At 41.4% G+C, this 16,900-nt stretch overlaps 3 non-coding genes across 3 annotated transcripts; all 3 read right to left on the reverse strand.

Moving 5' to 3' along the window:
• Nucleotides 1-4,113: 4,113 nt before the first annotated feature.
• trnal-aag (transfer RNA leucine (anticodon AAG)) lies at nucleotides 4,114-4,195 on the reverse strand. Its single transcript has one exon. It is a non-coding gene; the product is annotated as a tRNA-Leu (tRNA).
• A 1,906-nt stretch (nucleotides 4,196-6,101) lies between these two features.
• Nucleotides 6,102-6,183, reverse strand: trnal-aag (transfer RNA leucine (anticodon AAG)). The gene has a single exon. It is a non-coding gene; the product is annotated as a tRNA-Leu (tRNA).
• A 2,764-nt stretch (nucleotides 6,184-8,947) lies between these two features.
• Nucleotides 8,948-9,029, reverse strand: trnal-aag (transfer RNA leucine (anticodon AAG)). The gene has a single exon. It is a non-coding gene; the product is annotated as a tRNA-Leu (tRNA).
• Nucleotides 9,030-16,900: the final 7,871 nt, after the last annotated feature.

Here is a 16,900-nt window from a genome sequence, read left to right on the forward strand (position 1 = left end):
ACAGTATATGGCTGGTCTCGGTACTTTAAAGAGAAAAATACACACCAGTATTCCATTTCTCCCTAAACATTGTAAGCTTCGAAGTCTTTAACTAACGTGATACCGGAGACAACAAGCATACTTTTAGAATTTGATTAAAAGGGAATATAATATGGAATCGCGTATCTCAAGAAATTAATAACGATATAATTAAATTCATGTTGCAAAAGAACTGCAATGGACATAAAAACTCCCTTGCTTTTCACAGAGCGTTGCATAATTTCTAACTACGAAAATGCCAGGTGAAAGGATTTGTAAACATATTTTGTTAAAGCAAGTCAGTTTTTTCCGCAACACATAAAATACATTTTTCGAAGAAAGTTTAGCCTTTGTCACTAATGAAACCACTAAATAAAGACATAAATATAGAAATCTTATTTAAATCTTATTTAATGTTGGTAGCAGGATGAACTGTCAGAGTGTATATTTTGTTGCAGAGTTGCTGCAAGATGTTAACAGTGAAAAAGGTATTTAGAAATGAGTTATTTCAAGATGAAAAAGAAAACATACACGAAACATGGTTTCATTATGACAAAAATCGGTCTTGAGATATTTTTAACTTGATTTACAGTATTTGAACGGTATGTCTTAACACCGATACTACAGTGCTTAAATACTGCTCAAATACTGCTTAAATACTGCTCACAAACACTGCTCATGTTTCTAGGTTTATATTATGCATTCCATACGGTCAAATTACTTTTGAGCAACTAATAAGAAGCGCGAAACGGTATGTGTTTTAGTTTCATTTTGTGCTGGGACCCGTGGATTGATTAGAGATATCAAGTACATACAAGTCATTTTTTAAATGTTGTAGTTCGTCTTGAAAAAAATGTTACGAGTACATCATCTATCAACAATTACACAGGTTCTGTTTCCATATTGCGGATTTTGGTTACGTAATATTATTTTCTAGATTTCACGTTGTGAATATATGTTTTGGGCAAACAGAGCCGCAAAGAAGTTAATTATTGGTTGTTGGTTTTTTTTTTGCAGTTTTATCTAGAACAAGCGATGCTTAAACCTTTGTCTGATTCTTGTGAAACTATCCACACGACAGTTACAGTACCTAGGAGTTGACTTCAGTGATGTCACTGATGGGATGTTTCTAAAAATCCATTCTCTGTAAAACGTCTTCTCTAGTTGTCCTGCATATGTATTCGCTAATGAAGCTGTGTGTTCTGAGCCTGGATCTCTACATTTCTGTATGAACTAGTTTAGAGGGCTAAAGACAGCTTGTGTTTAAATTGAGTGTAAGGCAATTTATGCTTCTAAAGTCATGGTCAGCATTTATTTTTGTACTGTGCTGTAAACTTGTTCTGTGCCAAGTCACATTATTTTATAGCGTTTTTATAGTGTTATCAAATCCGGTGGCGCTGTGTGTTAGTTTACTGACTCCCATGTCACATGGTCTGTGATTGAAACCTGTAAAACCGGTTTAATTCGTCACAGCCAGCACTCTTCAGGTGTGAGGGTCTTCTGCTCAGAATGAAACGCTAAAATGTTTGTGTAAATTCTAATGGTAGTGGGGGCAGGGTGTGTGGGAACAGGTTTGGTTGAAATTGCATTGGAAATCTATGTTCTTCACACCTGAAACATTTTCTCTGAAAGCATTTTCTTCGCAGTTTAACCGATCTTGTTACAGCATGTTACAGTTTACTATTATTAACCATATTAATTTTAAGTGCTTAATGTAAAATCTTGTAAAAATATATTTTCATTGTTCCAATATACATTAAGTCTGACTATCATATAATAAGTTAAATACAAAACTAAAGAAAAAATAGGGTTAAATATAATTCAAAATATTTTGCTAACAATGTTAACTGTTTATGAATAATAAAATGTATTAACTAAGGAGTAGGATGGCACAGTTGTTAGTATGTTTTTTGTTTTGTTTCTTTTTCATAAATACAACAGTAGTACTTGATGTCTCAGTGGCTTTCAAAATTAAATTATGCATGCAAACCTGTGAACTAGAAAGATAACTAAGATATCCATCCATTATATTCCATAATATCCATGAAATATATGGCGCTGAAATATGTGTGACGCAGTGGTGGCCTGACACGGTGAGGTGCCCTGGCAGCTGTATGATGCAGTGGTGGCTTGGCACGGTGAGGTGCGCTTGCAGCTATGTGACGCAGTGGTGGTCTGGCACGGTGAGGTGCGCTGGCAGCTGTGTGATGCAGTGGTGGTCTGGTATGTAGAGGTGGAATTTCCCGCCAGCGTGGAGCTTGAATTCACAACCTTGAGACTCAGTGTTCAAGAGTCACAGAAGAGGTCAGCCTGGTCTTCAGTTTGCCAACGATAAGCTCCGGCAGTGCTCCTCTGTAAAGCAGATTGTTCGGATCGGTTATGTGGGACGGCACTTCGATACTAAGATCGTTTGCAGCACACGCATGGTTTCCCCCTTCACGCAAAAAACATAGACGAAGGAAGCTCTATTGTCTTGGGCTGCTGACTCCCGGATTTAAAGCGCTCTGGGTGCCAGCTTAGTCTCTAACAAGCACACTATAAAGACAGGAATTACACTTTGCGCACGTCACGCATGGAATGGCGAGGCTACTTGATCCAATATTATCTAGTCTCACCTCATATGGTGCCGATTCCTGGTTTTCATTTAAGAAAGAGCACTGCAAACACCGTAAACAGTGCAAAACGTGTGATGAAAGAAGTTTTTTCCCCCCTTTGTCTAAACAGCGGAGTCATGCCGAGGGTTGTGAGATCAAGATTTCAGTGGAGCACTGTCGTCTACGTCTTTAGCTACATGAGTTGGACATCCTCTTGTACACGGAAAGCAGATTGAGATCCTCTGACATGAAAAGTGCCAGATAAAAGCCATTTCTCATCCTTTCTCTTAGTGGTGGAGCTATCGCATGTAAATGAGGAAACTTGCAAGGCGAGCAGGCTCGGTCCACACCGAATGCAGATGTCTCAGAGCAGTTGAGACGTGTCCATGTGGCTGTCAAAGGACAGCACTTTGCCGGCGCCGTGGCTTAGTTGGCTAAAGCGCCTGTCTAGTAAACAGGAGATCCTGGGTCCGATTCCCAGTGGTGCCTTTCTTCCTGTCTTACTGTACAGAATTTATCCTTACGGGCAAATCCCATGCCTTTTAATTCAGGTGAATGCAAGTGTTCGTTTCCTTTCTGGAACAACTTGTTTTGAAAGAAATCTATACAGCTTGAGAAAGATGACACACAAATCTTGCTTATCAGTGAAGAAGAGGTGCTCCCAGCAGGCCAGCTAATACCAGCAAGTTTTTTTTCACCCTGACCCAGAGAATGGAGAAAAGCGAGGCGCCTGTGGCTCTGCAGTGTAATCAGTTCGGGAGTTCGGCGGTTAGCTGAAAGAGTGGTAAATGGAGCTCGCCCCAGCCCGTCCTTATTCTTTTAAAGAGGATAAAAAATTAACTTCGCCGCCACTACTACCAGCTTTAAAAGACTGCCATGGGCACGGAAAAAAACACACCACAGATGACTTTTCTGGAACCGAAGCAGAGATTCCTTTACGAACCAACTGATAAAGCTCAGCCAGTGAATACTGTTAACAGAATGTGAAAGCACGATCAACTTTGTAACTGCAACCACAGGAAAAACAGCAAGAAGCAGGCTCCATTCCCCATTTAAATCTGTCGTGCGAGGCATGCTTTTTGGCACGCATGAAGTAAATCCCACGATCGCTTTTGAACTTGGACAAAGTACTTCCAAAGGAGCGCTATGCGCAAAGATTTAACAAGCTCAACCCCCGCCGATGATTTGGTGTGAAGAAGCAGAACATTCAAGTTTCACAGACAGAAGCAGCACGCCAGCACAGCCAACATTAAAACGGAGGGCACACTACGATTTGCATTGACACAAAAGTGATCTGGGCAGACGTCGTTCCCTGCATAACGCAAAAAGTGGCAAAGCGCTTTTGGGTTGAGAGGACGCAAGAAGGTTTTTGTTTTGTGCCTTGATGTCAAGCTGAGAAAGTATCTTTAAACACTTTGCTTAGTTTCTCGAGAGACTGCCAAAAAGCAGTTCCCTCCCTTTCGTCTGAAGCCAGCTGAAAGGGGGTCTCGACAGAAGCACCTGGCAGCGGTGGGATTCGAACCCACGCCCCCGAAGAGACTGGAGCCTTAATCCAGCGCCTTAGACCGCTCGGCCACGCTACCCGCTGTGCTTTGTCTCTTTGTCTCATTACTTGCCCGGAGGAAGCCGGGTGGGTTTTGCTCTTGTCGCCGACTTAGTGGCGTTATGACCGTGGAACCGACTGCACCTGCTTTTTCTGAGATGCTTCCCCTCCCATGGCGAGATCTCGACTTCTTTAACACCTCTGGATAAAGATCTTCTGTGGAGCAGGTTTCAGACCTCTGCGTACAGCACCCTTGATGTCATTTTATTTTTACAGCAGCCGCATCCGGAAAGTTGTGTCTTTTACGTTTTATTTGAACAACAAAACTACATACAATACAAACAAGAGCACATATAACGTATCAAGAAAATCGTCAGGGGCACATGCTATAATACAATTACACTTTATGAAAAACGATTACACAAAGTAAATAAAGATAAGGTCCGCACAGCTTGTTCTTACATTTCGAAAGAGTCCGTAAATACCCCTTGACGTCTATTTTGAACTGTTCAAACGTAGGACTCTTCCCAGACCATTTCACTTTATACCACATTCCTAAACGAGGATGCTTCTCCTGTTTTAGAACTATTTTGGGCGGTATGCCTTATACAGCACACCCACAGTATTCTAATGGTGGACTGCAGATCTGTGCTATAGTTCAGTCGAATTCAAAGGATCCAGCAATCGTACTGGATTTGACTGGGATTCTGAAATGTCTCTTGCAAAAGTATTCGGGTTTGCTTGAACCTTTGATACAAAAAGTGATCTGATCTGAAACTACCCAGCTTACAATCTCTGAGGTAGTTGTCACTAAACTCGGACGTGATGTGGCACACATGTGCCGTGTGCCTTTACTTTTGTAAAAAACTGGTATCGGGAAAAGTTTCTTAATATTTCTTTTGATTAGCATGCAAGAAAATGTGATCATTACCTATGGAATTTCCCGCCAGCGTGGAGCTTGAATTCACAACCTTGAGACTCAGTGTTCAAGAGTCACAGAAGAGGTCAGCCTGGTCTTCAGTTTGCCAACGATAAGCTCCGGCAGTGCTCCTCTGTAAAGCAGATTGTTCGGATCGGTTATGTGGGACGGCACTTCGATACTAAGATCGTTTGCAGCACACGCATGGTTTCCCCCTTCACGCAAAAAACATAGACGAAGGAAGCTCTATTGTCTTGGGCTGCTGACTCCCGGATTTAAAGCGCTCTGGGTGCCAGCTTAGTCTCTAACAAGCACACTATAAAGACAGGAATTACACTTTGCGCACGTCACGCATGGAATGGCGAGGCTACTTGATCCAATATTATCTATAAAAAATTAACTTCGCCGCCACTACTACCAGCTTTAAAAGACTGCCATGGGCACGGAAAAAAACACACCACAGATGACTTTTCTGGAACCGAAGCAGAGATTCCTTTACGAACCAACTGATAAAGCTCAGCCAGTGAATACTGTTAACAGAATGTGAAAGCACAATCAACTTTGTAACTGCAACCACAGGAAAAACAGCAAGAAGCAGGCTCCATTCCCCATTTAAATCTGTCGTGCGAGGCATGCTTTTGAACTTGGACAAAGTACTTCCAAAGGAGCGCTATGCGCAAAGATTTAACAAGCTCAACCCCCGCCGATGATTTGGTGTGAAGAAGCAGAACATTCAAGTTTCACAGACAGAAGCAGCACGCCAGCACAGCCAACATTAAAACGGAGGGCACACTACGATTTGCATTGACACAAAAGTGATCTGGGCAGACGTCGTTCCCTGCATAACGCAAAAAGTGGCAAAGCGCTTTTGGGTTGAGAGGACGCAAGAAGGTTTTTGTTTTGTGCCTTGATGTCAAGCTGAGAAAGTATCTTTAAACACTTTGCTTAATTTCTCGAGAGACTGCCAAAAAGCAGTTCCCTCCCTTTCGTCTGAAGCCAGCTGAAAGGGGGTCATGACAGAAGCACCTGGCAGCAGTGGGATTCGAACCCACGCCCCCGAAGAGACTGGAGCCTTAATCCAGCGCCTTAGACCGCTCGGCCACGCTACCCGCTGTGTGTTGTTTCTTTGTCTCATTACTTGCCCGGAGGAAGCCGGGTGGGTTTTGCTCTTGTCGCCCGACTTAGTGGCGTTATGACCGTGGAACCGACTGCACCTGCTTTTTCTGAGATGCTTCCCCTCTCATGGCGAGATCTCGACTTCTTTAACACCTCTGGATAAAGATCTTCTGTGGAGCAGGTTTCAGACCTCTGCGTACAGCACCCTTGATGTCATTTTATTTTTACAGCAGCCGCATCCGGAAAGTTGTGTCTTTTACGTTTTATTTGAACAACAAAACTACATACAATACAAATAAGAGCACATATAACGTATCAAGAAAATCGTCAGGGGCACATGCTATAATACAATTACACTTTATGAAAAACGATTACACAAGGTAAATAAAGATAAGGTCCGCACAGCTTGTTCTTACATTTCGAAAGAGTCCGTAAATACCCCTTGACGTCTATTTTGAACTGTTCAAACGTAGGACTCTTCCCAGACCATTTCACTTTATACCACATTCCTAAACGAGGATGCTTCTCCTGTTTTAGAACTATTTTGGGCGGTATGGCTTATACAGCACACCCACAGTATTCCAATGGTGGACTGCAGATCTGTGCTATAGTTCAGTCGAATTCAAAGGATCCAGCAATCGTACTGGATTTGACTGGGATTCTGAAATGTCTCTTGCAAAAGTATTCGGGTTTGCTTGAACCTTTGATACAAAAAGTGATCTGATCTGAAACTACCCAGCTTACAATCTCTGAGGTAGTTGTCACTAAACTCGGATGTGATGTGGCACACATGTGCTGTGTGCCTTTACTTTTGTAAAAAACTGGTATCGGGAAAAGTTTCTTAATATTTCTTTTGATTAGCATGCAAGAAAATGTGATCATTACCTATGGAATTTCCCGCCAGCTCGGAGCTAGAATTCACAACCTTGAGACACAGTGTTCAAGAGTCACAGAAGAGGTCAGCCTGGTCTTCAGTTTGCCAACGATAAGCTCCGGCAGTGCTCCTCTGTAAAGCAGATTGTTCGGATCGGTTATGTGGGACGGCACTTCGATACTAAGATCGTTTGCAGCACACGCATGGTTTCCCCCTTCACGCAAAAAACATAGACGAAGGAAGCTCTATTGTCTTGGGCTGCTGACTCCCGGATTTAAAGCGCTCTGGGTGCCAGCTTAGTCTCTAACAAGCACACTATAAAGACAGGAATTACACTTTGCGCACGTCACGCATGGAATGGCGAGGCTACTTGATCCAATATTATCTAGTCTCACCTCATATGGTGCCGATTCCTGGTTTTCATTTAAGAAAGAGCACTGCAAACACCGTAAACAGTGCAAAACGTGTGATGAAAGAAGTCTTTTCCCCCCTTTGTCTAAAGCAGAACACAGCAGAGTCATGCCGAGGGTTGTGAGATCAAGATTTCAGTGGAGCACTGTCGTCTACGTCTTTAGCTACATGAGTTGGACATCCTCTTGTACACGGAAAGCAGATTGAGATCCTCTGACATGAAAAGTGCCAGATAAAAGCCATTTCTCATCCTTTCTCTTAGTGGTGGAGCTATCGCATGTAAATGAGGAAACTTGCAAGGCGAGCAGGCTCGGTGCACACCGAATGCAGATGTCTCAGAGCAGTTGAGACGTGTCCATGTGGCTGTCAAAGGACAGCACTTTGCCGGCGCCGTGGCTTAGTTGGCTAAAGCGCCTGTCTAGTAAACAGGAGATCCTGGGTCCGATTCCCAGTGGTGCCTTTCTTCCTGTCTTACTGTACAGAATTTATCCTTACGGGCAAATCCCATGCCTTTTAATTCAGGTGAATGCAAATGTTCGTTTCCTTTCTGGAACAACTTGTTTTGAAAGAAATCTATACAGCTTGAGAAAGATGAAACACAAATCTTGCTTATCAGTGAAGAAGAGGTGCTCCCAGCAGGCCAGCTAATACCAGCAAGTTTTTTTTCACCCTGACCCAGAGAATGGAGAAAAGCGAGGCGCCTGTGGCTCTGCAGTGTAATCAGTTCGGGAGTTCGGCGGTTAGCTGAAAGAGTGGTAAATGGAGCTCGCCCCAGCCCGTCCTTATTCTTTTAAAGAGGATAAAAAATTAACTTCGCCGCCACTACTACCAGCTTTAAAAGACTGCCATGGGCACGGAAAAAAACACACCACAGATGACTTTTCTGGAACCGAAGCAGAGATTCCTTTACGAACCAACTGATAAAGCTCAGCCAGTGAATACTGTTAACAGAATGTGAAAGCACGATCAACTTTGTAACTGCAACCACAGGAAAAACAGCAAGAAGCAGGCTCCATTCCCCAATTAAATCTGTCGTGCGAGGCATGCTTTTTGGCACGCATGAAGTAAATCCCACGATCGCTTTTGAACTTGGACAAAGTACTTCCAAAGGAGCGCTATGCGCAAAGATTTAACAAGCTCAACCCCCGCCGATGATTTGGTGTGAAGAAGCAGAACATTCAAGTTTCACAGACAGAAGCAGCACGCCAGCACAGCCAACATTAAAACGGAGGGCACACTACGATTTGCATTGACACAAAAGTGATCTGGGCAGACGTCGTTCCCTGCATAACGCAAAAAGTGGCAAAGCGCTTTTGGGTTGAGAGGACGCAAGAAGGTTTTGGTTTTGTGCCTTGATGTCAAGCTGAGAAAGTATCTTTAAACACTTTGCTTAGTTTCTCGAGAGACTGCCAAAAAGCAGTTCCCTCCCTTTCGTCTGAAGCCAGCTGAAAGGGGGTCTTGACAGAAGCACCTGGCAGCGGTGGGATTCGAACCCACGCCCCCGAAGAGACTGGAGCCTTAATCCAGCGCCTTAGACCGCTCGGCCACGCTACCCGCTGTGTGTTGTTTCTTTGTCTCATTACTTGCCCGGAGGAAGCCGGGTGGGTTTTGCTCTTGTCGCCCGACTTAGTGGCGTTATGACCGTGGAACCGACTGCACCTGCTTTTTCTGAGATGCTTCCCCTCTCATGGCGAGATCTCGACTTCTTTAACACCTCTGGATAAAGATCTTCTGTGGAGCAAGTTTCAGACCTCTGCGTACAGCACCCTTGATGTCATTTTATTTTTACAGCAGCCGCATCCGAAAAGTTGTGTCTTTTACGTTTTATTTGAACAACAAAACTACATACAATACAAACAAGAGCACATATAACGTATCAAGAAAATCGTCAGGGGCACATGCTATAATACAATTACACTTTATGAAAAACGATTACACAAAGGTATTCGGGTTTGCTTGAACCTTTAAAAAAAAGTGATCTGAACTACCCAGCTTACAATCTCTGAGGTAGTTGTCACTAAACTCGGACATGATGTGCCACACATGTACCGTGTGCCTTTACTTTTGTAAAAAACTGGTATCGGGAAAATTAAAGTCGAAACCCAAAACAGTAACATATTTAAGAGTAAATGCCTCCTAATAGCTAGCAAGCGCTCCTAGTTAGTAAAGTTGTTTGTGTTCCTGCCTGTCATGCGGGAAACCGGGGTTTGATTACCGACGGGGAGACAGCTAGTTTTTTTATGATCAGATTCCAGTCTTTAATGCTGTGTGTGAGAGTTTATGTAACTTTCCTTTTCTCACATTTTCTGACGACTATTCCGAAGGAGAGCCCTGTCAACTCCTAATACTTTTCAAAAATCTGCCTGCATGTTTGATTAGTTTTGTTTTACTTAGAAAAAGTTCAATATCGATCATAACTAAAGAAAATTATGATCAGAAACAAAAACAAAATGTTGAAGATGCAACTCGATCTTGAATCAGAGATGGGTGACATGGGCTTCTGTTCTGATATTGTTGTACGAGAAACAGGAGGAATCTCTTCTCTCCTATGGAGCATGAGCTGAATCAGGAATGAGACATGTCATATATCAACGCATGACCTACATCGTAAAACTAAAACTAAAATAAAAACTAACATTAAGTTATCAGAGACATCCATTTATATACAAACAAGAGACAGACAAAGCAATAATTCTACATTAACTTGTCCTGCACTGATCAGACTAATTGAAATGGTCTGATTCAGAGCCTGTGCAGCTTGTGCTAATACAACAACGCCAGTATTGAACCCTCAGCACCATACTGACTACTGAGCACAAGTTCAGCTGCTCTCCAGCTTTGTTACGCATGTTTTTTTATTGCAAATGGAGCTGATCTCCAGACAGTACAGTGTTAGTCAGCAGCCTCTACTAGTAATACATCGCCCCTGTCCAAAATCTCTAGGTAAAAAAAAACACATTTTATACATTTGTCTGTTTAAAGATATAATCTCTTTAAAAAAGACAAAGGGTTTGTGTGTCAATTGTTTCGAATTAATTTTTAACGCAAAGAAAAGTAGTTTTCTTCCAAGAAATCACACATTTGTCGCAACCTCCATACTATACTTCTCTCTTGTAGTATTAAAGCATTTTGATTTAAACTGAACAATATATTAAATGTTTCATCTATACACTTACGATTAACATAGGCAGCCTTGAACGGATTGCGGAAATCAAATATACAGATGGATTCAGAGTGTGCTTTCCAACTTTTGTGTAACATTTTCCTTTGATAGGGCGGAGTTGTTTTTAAAATCTGGATTAAATAAAAAGGAGTGACGTCAGTGTAAAACAGCTTTCCTTCATGGGGAACAACAGTTGTGTTCCATATTTCTAATTATTTTGGTTTCAAGATAGCAATTAAGTATGAAACATAAAAGCCAGCTGGATAAATCTGTTACACGTCATTTACAATGGTCTTTCAACTAATAGCCCGTGCAGGGATCAAACCCCAACTGTTGTTGTGAGTTGCATAAGGCTCTGCAACATGCAGATGAGAAACTAACCTCCGCTTCTTCATTATATACACAGTGAGCTATATTTGCGAGCCTACTGCCCCCTGCGGGCTCTGTATTTGATTGCGGTACAAGACCGGCCGTGGAGGTAAAGTGAGACGGGTGTGTACATTAAAAGGCTCATAGCGTCCCTGGGAAGGCTCAAACCACCACCCTTTTTGTTAACAACCGAGCCACAAAGACTCATGTACAGCTTAACACTCCTCGGTCTCAGTGAAAGTGATACACTGGAGTGAAAGTGAAAGTGATAAATTTCTGGAGAATCATTTGTCAGTTTCCCTACGGGACTAATAAAGTATTATCTATCTCTCTTAAAGAAAAATCGCCAACAGTGGCCGATATCTATTGGAGTTTTTTTCATTCTATACTGCAATTTCTGAAGGGTACAGGCTTGGGGAATTGGACCTTATGGTGAAGGCTGCGGGCTCAGCAGCAGCAGAACCTGATCAGTATCGGTTGACTCCGATATACTTTGACAACTTAACTTCTGGATTTAGAGACATTTACCTTAGTGTCGGTATACTAAGATGTTTTGGTAACGAGGAAGGAGGGACAAAGCAAATTGGCAGAATGTGTGCTATTTTGTTGACTACAAGTCCTCACATGCCAGAGGGTCAATATTAAAAAAAACGTAACAGTATAATCTCTTGTACTTCACAATTTAATAGTGTCTGTTACCTTGTGTCTCACACCTCAGTGTCAGAATTGTGAGACGAGTATGTAATCAGGAGGGAGGGCAATAGCAATTCAGCAGAAATTGCATTCACCTTTTCCCAATGCATTCTCACATGCCATTTTCTCATATGCCATGCTCAGAGGGTCATATTTTTAAAATGGTACCGTAAAATGTCCTGAAGTTCAGGATTTTGACAGTCTGTTATATTGTGTCTCACACCTTGATGTCAGAAATATGAGATGATTTTAAAATCAGGAGGGAGGGCCCTAGAAATATAGCAAACATTGCATTTACCATTTGACAATGTATTCTCTCGTGCCATGTTCAGAGGGTCGTATTTAAAAAAACGGTACAGTACAATGTCCTGAAGTTCAGGATTTTGATAGTCTTTTCCATTGTCTATCACACATCTGTGTCAGAATTTTTAGACATTTTTATAACCAGGAGGTAGGTTCGATCACCCTCTGCTCATCCTCAGTTAACCATTTAGTCTCATATGCCATGTTCTAAATGTCCCATTTAAAACGGCTATATTAAAATTTCTTGTAAAATGCAAGAGTTTGAGACTTTTTATGATCAGAAGGCAAGGTCGTGGAAAATATGCAGGAAGTGCCAGTGAATTTACGTTTTGCCTTTGTCTTATTTACTCGTGGTATAACATGCCAGTTTGTTTTATTGTGAGTTGTGTTTCTGAAATGTGTTTCATACAAAAATGCAATTTGGACAGTCTCTATTTACATATTCCCCTTTACTGAGGAAATGTACAATAATACATCCGGATAAGTATTTTTAAAAATGACTGTAGAGAGCCATCTACAGGCGAAAGACGACATAACATCACAGCAGTAGCATTTAAGATGGAACGAAAAACACAAAGCAGCAGCTAGCGAATAAGAAGCCAACTTCAGCCTCGTTAATGCAATAGCATTAGGTGAGGTGGAAAAATATTTCTTGCTCTGAATCTTAACATTTTTATAGGAGGTGTTCTAGGACCTCTTGCCTCAGAAAAAAACTGCCAGTACATCACTTATTTCTACTCCATCAATAGCAGCAGTGTTATCAGTACTGAGCCCTAAATGTAGGTCCTATCATCATATAAAAAGTCGAAAGTATCGACTGCATTCAACTGATAAAATGTATCTTCTATGAGAGTTATATCTTTATCCAAAATACATCGGAAACAAATTTGCACGTTTTTTGGGGGGGGTCCTGAAGACTGAGACTCAAAACTTTTTTTTCCTTCTTTCCAGGAGGAAGGATTATTCAGATGCAAACGTTGTCCCAAAATCGATGTACTCTTCAATGATATTCAAATCCTCAAATTCTTCATCTGAATGTCGATATTGAAATATGATATCGTACAAATTGTGGTTTTCTTTTTAAAGCAAATTTTATGCTTTAAATTAAATAAATTGTATTTATTATGAATGTGCCGGAATTTTTTCAATACTTTAGAGGGTTCTGCCATTTTAGATGTTATGCTGTTCCTGTCTGATTTATCAAATGTGTCATTTAAATCTCCCGTCATTTCTATATCAGCCTGAAGGCCTTGAAGTAAAGATTGCAATTCATCCAAAAATGCAATTCATCCAAAAAAAGTTTCCCACTGGTGATACATACAAGGAAATGAATGTACATTTTCCCCCCAAATCAACAAATTTAAAATCAAATACCTCCCTCATCTGCAGGTGGAGAGAATAATGTCAGAATAAGTACAGGTTTAAAAGTCAGGAGCATTGATAGTCCTATTTTAAAATGACACTAAAATGCTCACAATATATTAAAAAGCTCTGTAAAATAATAAAAAAATTAAAACAAGGTAAAAAGAAATAATACACAGTTATAAAGCTCAGGAATTATCAATGGGAAGTTACAATGGGTTGATATGATTTAAAAAATAAAATGTTTGAAAAAATCCACTTACAATATGCTAAAAATGGCAAGAATACTTAAAACAGGTGTGTAAAATTTAAAAAAATAAATAAAACAAGTTAAAAATAAATACTAAATGGGTTTAAAATTCAGGAATGTGATTGGTCAGATGCTTACAATGAGTGTTGCTGGTGTTTCGTGTGATTTACCGAAATGAAATAAATATTCAATTTAAAAACGGCAAGAGCTCGTATGAAAAAAAAGTTCTTAAGTATCTTTGTTGTAACAGCTGCGCCAGAACTAGTGTATTCATATACATCAGAAAAGCAGCTGAACTTGACTGGTTTATATTCAGTTATATGCATTGGGGACGAAAAGGAGACTTACATGGATTTTATTAGGTTTGAGGAATCAGAAAATTAATTTTTACATGTTTATGGCTAGGAGCAGAAATAACTTCCTGCTTTCAGCACTTTTATTGTTTTTGGTTGTAACCTCGAACAGAGAAACCCAGTACTGACTCATAGAAACGCCCCGGAGTTTCTGTGTTTCTGGGATTTAAGAGGGATGTACTGTATGAAGACAGTAAAGGGAGTTTTTTTTTCCCACTGTAGAGTATGAAGGCGGTTTGATGAGTCTGGAGGGAGGAGGCACGCATTCCGCACGGGGAGCGCAGAACAACGAGTTTCACCTGCAGCTCGCCGAGTCCTGTCCTATATAACCGCTGAGCCTGGGACACACTGAGTCTCTAACCAGTGTTCGAGATGTAAAGGGTTGAACCCAGAAGTCGAGAGTGGAGTTTTTGTATAAGTGTAAGATTAAGGGAATAGGGTTTTGGTGGGTTTGGTGCACAGATGAGGTTTCGGTTTAGGTTTAGTTTGCTTTTGACACATTTGTAACGGCCATGGCGGCCTGTAGAGTCGGCATGTGCTGTTACTTTTGCGCACGTTTGGTGTATAAGGGTGGTGAGGTTTCGGCTCACTCGGGTGATATTTCATGGTTGGCCTTTTCAAGGAAGGTGTTACAGAAAGTCAAATGATGTCAAATGCTTAATCACTTTGCTGAAGGGAATTGGTTTTGACATTAGTTTCAATCGGTGAAGTTACTGGAAGAATTTTGGATGAAAATAGAGGAGGAAAAAAAGATGTGGGCCTGATTAGAATGTTTGAATGGCAAAAGCTGATGGATCTTTCTAATGTGGTGTGAGCCTGGTCAGTACCTGGATGGGAGACCTCCTGGGAAAAACCAAGGTTGCTGCTGGAAGAGGTGTTAGTGGTGCCAGCAGGGGGTGCTCACCCTGTGGTCTGTGTGGGTCCTAATGCCCCAGTATAGTGACGGGGAAACTATACTGTAAACAGGCGCCGTCCTTCGGATGAGACTTAAAACCGAGGTCCTGACTCGCTGTGGTCATTAAAAATCCCAGGGCGTTTCTCGAAAAGAGTAGGGGTGTAACCCCGGCGTCCTGGCCAAATTTCCCATTAGCCTTTACCAATCACGGCCTCCTAATAATCCCCCTCTATGAATTGGCTACATTACTCTGCTCTCCTCCCCACTGAAAGCTGATGTGTGGTGAGCGTTTTGGTGCAGTATGGCTGCCATCACATCATCCAGGTGGATGCTGCACACTGGTGGTGGTGGAGGGGAGTCCCCATTACCTGTAAAGCGCTTTGAGTGGAGTGTCCAGAAAAGCGCTATATAAGTGTAAGCAATTATTATTAACTAATAGGACTGTGATTGTTCGCATGTTTAATGAGATGGTGATGAAGGAAGATGTTGTGACATGGTTGTCTAAGTATTGTTTAGTGAAAGGTGAGCTTCAGAAAGTCTTGGATGATAATGGCATCTGGAACTGTGCATGGAGAGTACCTGTTTCATTGCATGAAGACAAAAAATGGTTATGGTGGATTTAAACACATTCCTTCTTTGATTGGATTAGGTGAAAATAGAGGCCTTGTGTTCTACCAAGGGCAGCCAAAACCGTGCAGGAGATGTGGGGAGCTGGGTTACTTTGTGGATGCCTGTACAAAGGTGGTGTGTGGTATCTGCAAGGAAATTGGACATGCATATACTGAATGTACAAGCGTGAGGAAATGTAATCCAAATGTAAATGTTTAAAGACTGTCCAAATTCCTTTGCAAATAAAACAAAACTGGGAAGACCAATGCAAAAACGGGAAGAGTTTGAAGAGGCATTTAGGGCTGGAGCAGTGGTTATGGATCAGGAACTGGATGTGGTTGATGTTGAAGAAAGTGGTGAAAAAGAGAGCGAGGGTTCAGAATGGAGTGAAGGGGATGAGGGGGAGGTAAAAGAGAATGATGATGTTGCAAAAATTGAGGTGGAATCTGAATTGATTGGTAGCATCTCTTCCAATAGCCTGCCACCTGTGGAGACTGAAAGTGCTCAAATGAAATGTACAGAACAGAGGGTGCAGTCTAAAAGAGACATTGGATTTAGAAAATGATTTAACTCCAAGCAGTAGAGTGAGGGAAGATCATTTTCCGAGTCCTCAGGTAGGTTCTCCCATGGGTTTAGATGTCTCTAATATATGTGATCTTACTTACCAAGCTTTAGAACCAAAGACTCAAGGAGGGCAGGTGGAGAAATATCCTATGGAGACAATTAAAGCAAAAGGGGGGGGCTGTATAGTAGGTGTCACCTACTGAATGATTGTAGCCAGAGCTTTTAGTCTCCCCTGGTCCTACTTAAGTATGGCTCTTAATATTGTGTCAATAAATGTGAGAAGCATTCGCTCCAAGTTAAGGGCAAGGAATATACTATCATTTGTGAGGAAGGTAAATGCTGATATTGTGTTGTTACAGGAGTGTGGGTTACCTTTTAAAAACGGCTATAAGGATATGGAAGAACTGTGGACATTGGGCCCATCAATCTGGAGTGGGTCCAAAGAAAATCAATCTGATGGTATAGCTGTTCTAATTAAAAATAAGATGGTAGAGGTACGTCAGCACCTTGTAATGAAACCAGGAAGAGCACTGGTGGTGTATCTGGGTTTCATGAATGTCTAATTTAAACTCTTAAATATATATTGTCTGAGTTGCTCACATGACAGATATGTCCTAATTCAGGAACTGAGTATATTGATTGGGATGGGATTTTAATTCTCTTTTAGAAAGAGAAGGCAGAATGAGGGGCGAGAGGCGGGTCCAATTTGATAAATCATCAATATTATTGCAAACATTATGTAAAGATTTTAAACTGAAAGATGGCTTCAAACTTCATAGTCAGGGGAGGGCAGGTTTCACATGGGACTAGTCTAATGGGACCCAAGCCTCACGCATTTTGTTTGATACGTGATTTTACTTGCAC

The sequence above is a fragment of the Lepisosteus platostomus genome, chromosome 5, assembly GCF_059453375.1.
Source record: "Lepisosteus platostomus isolate fLepPlt1 chromosome 5, fLepPlt1.hap1, whole genome shotgun sequence".
Classification (NCBI taxonomy): domain Eukaryota; kingdom Metazoa; phylum Chordata; class Actinopteri; order Semionotiformes; family Lepisosteidae; genus Lepisosteus; species Lepisosteus platostomus.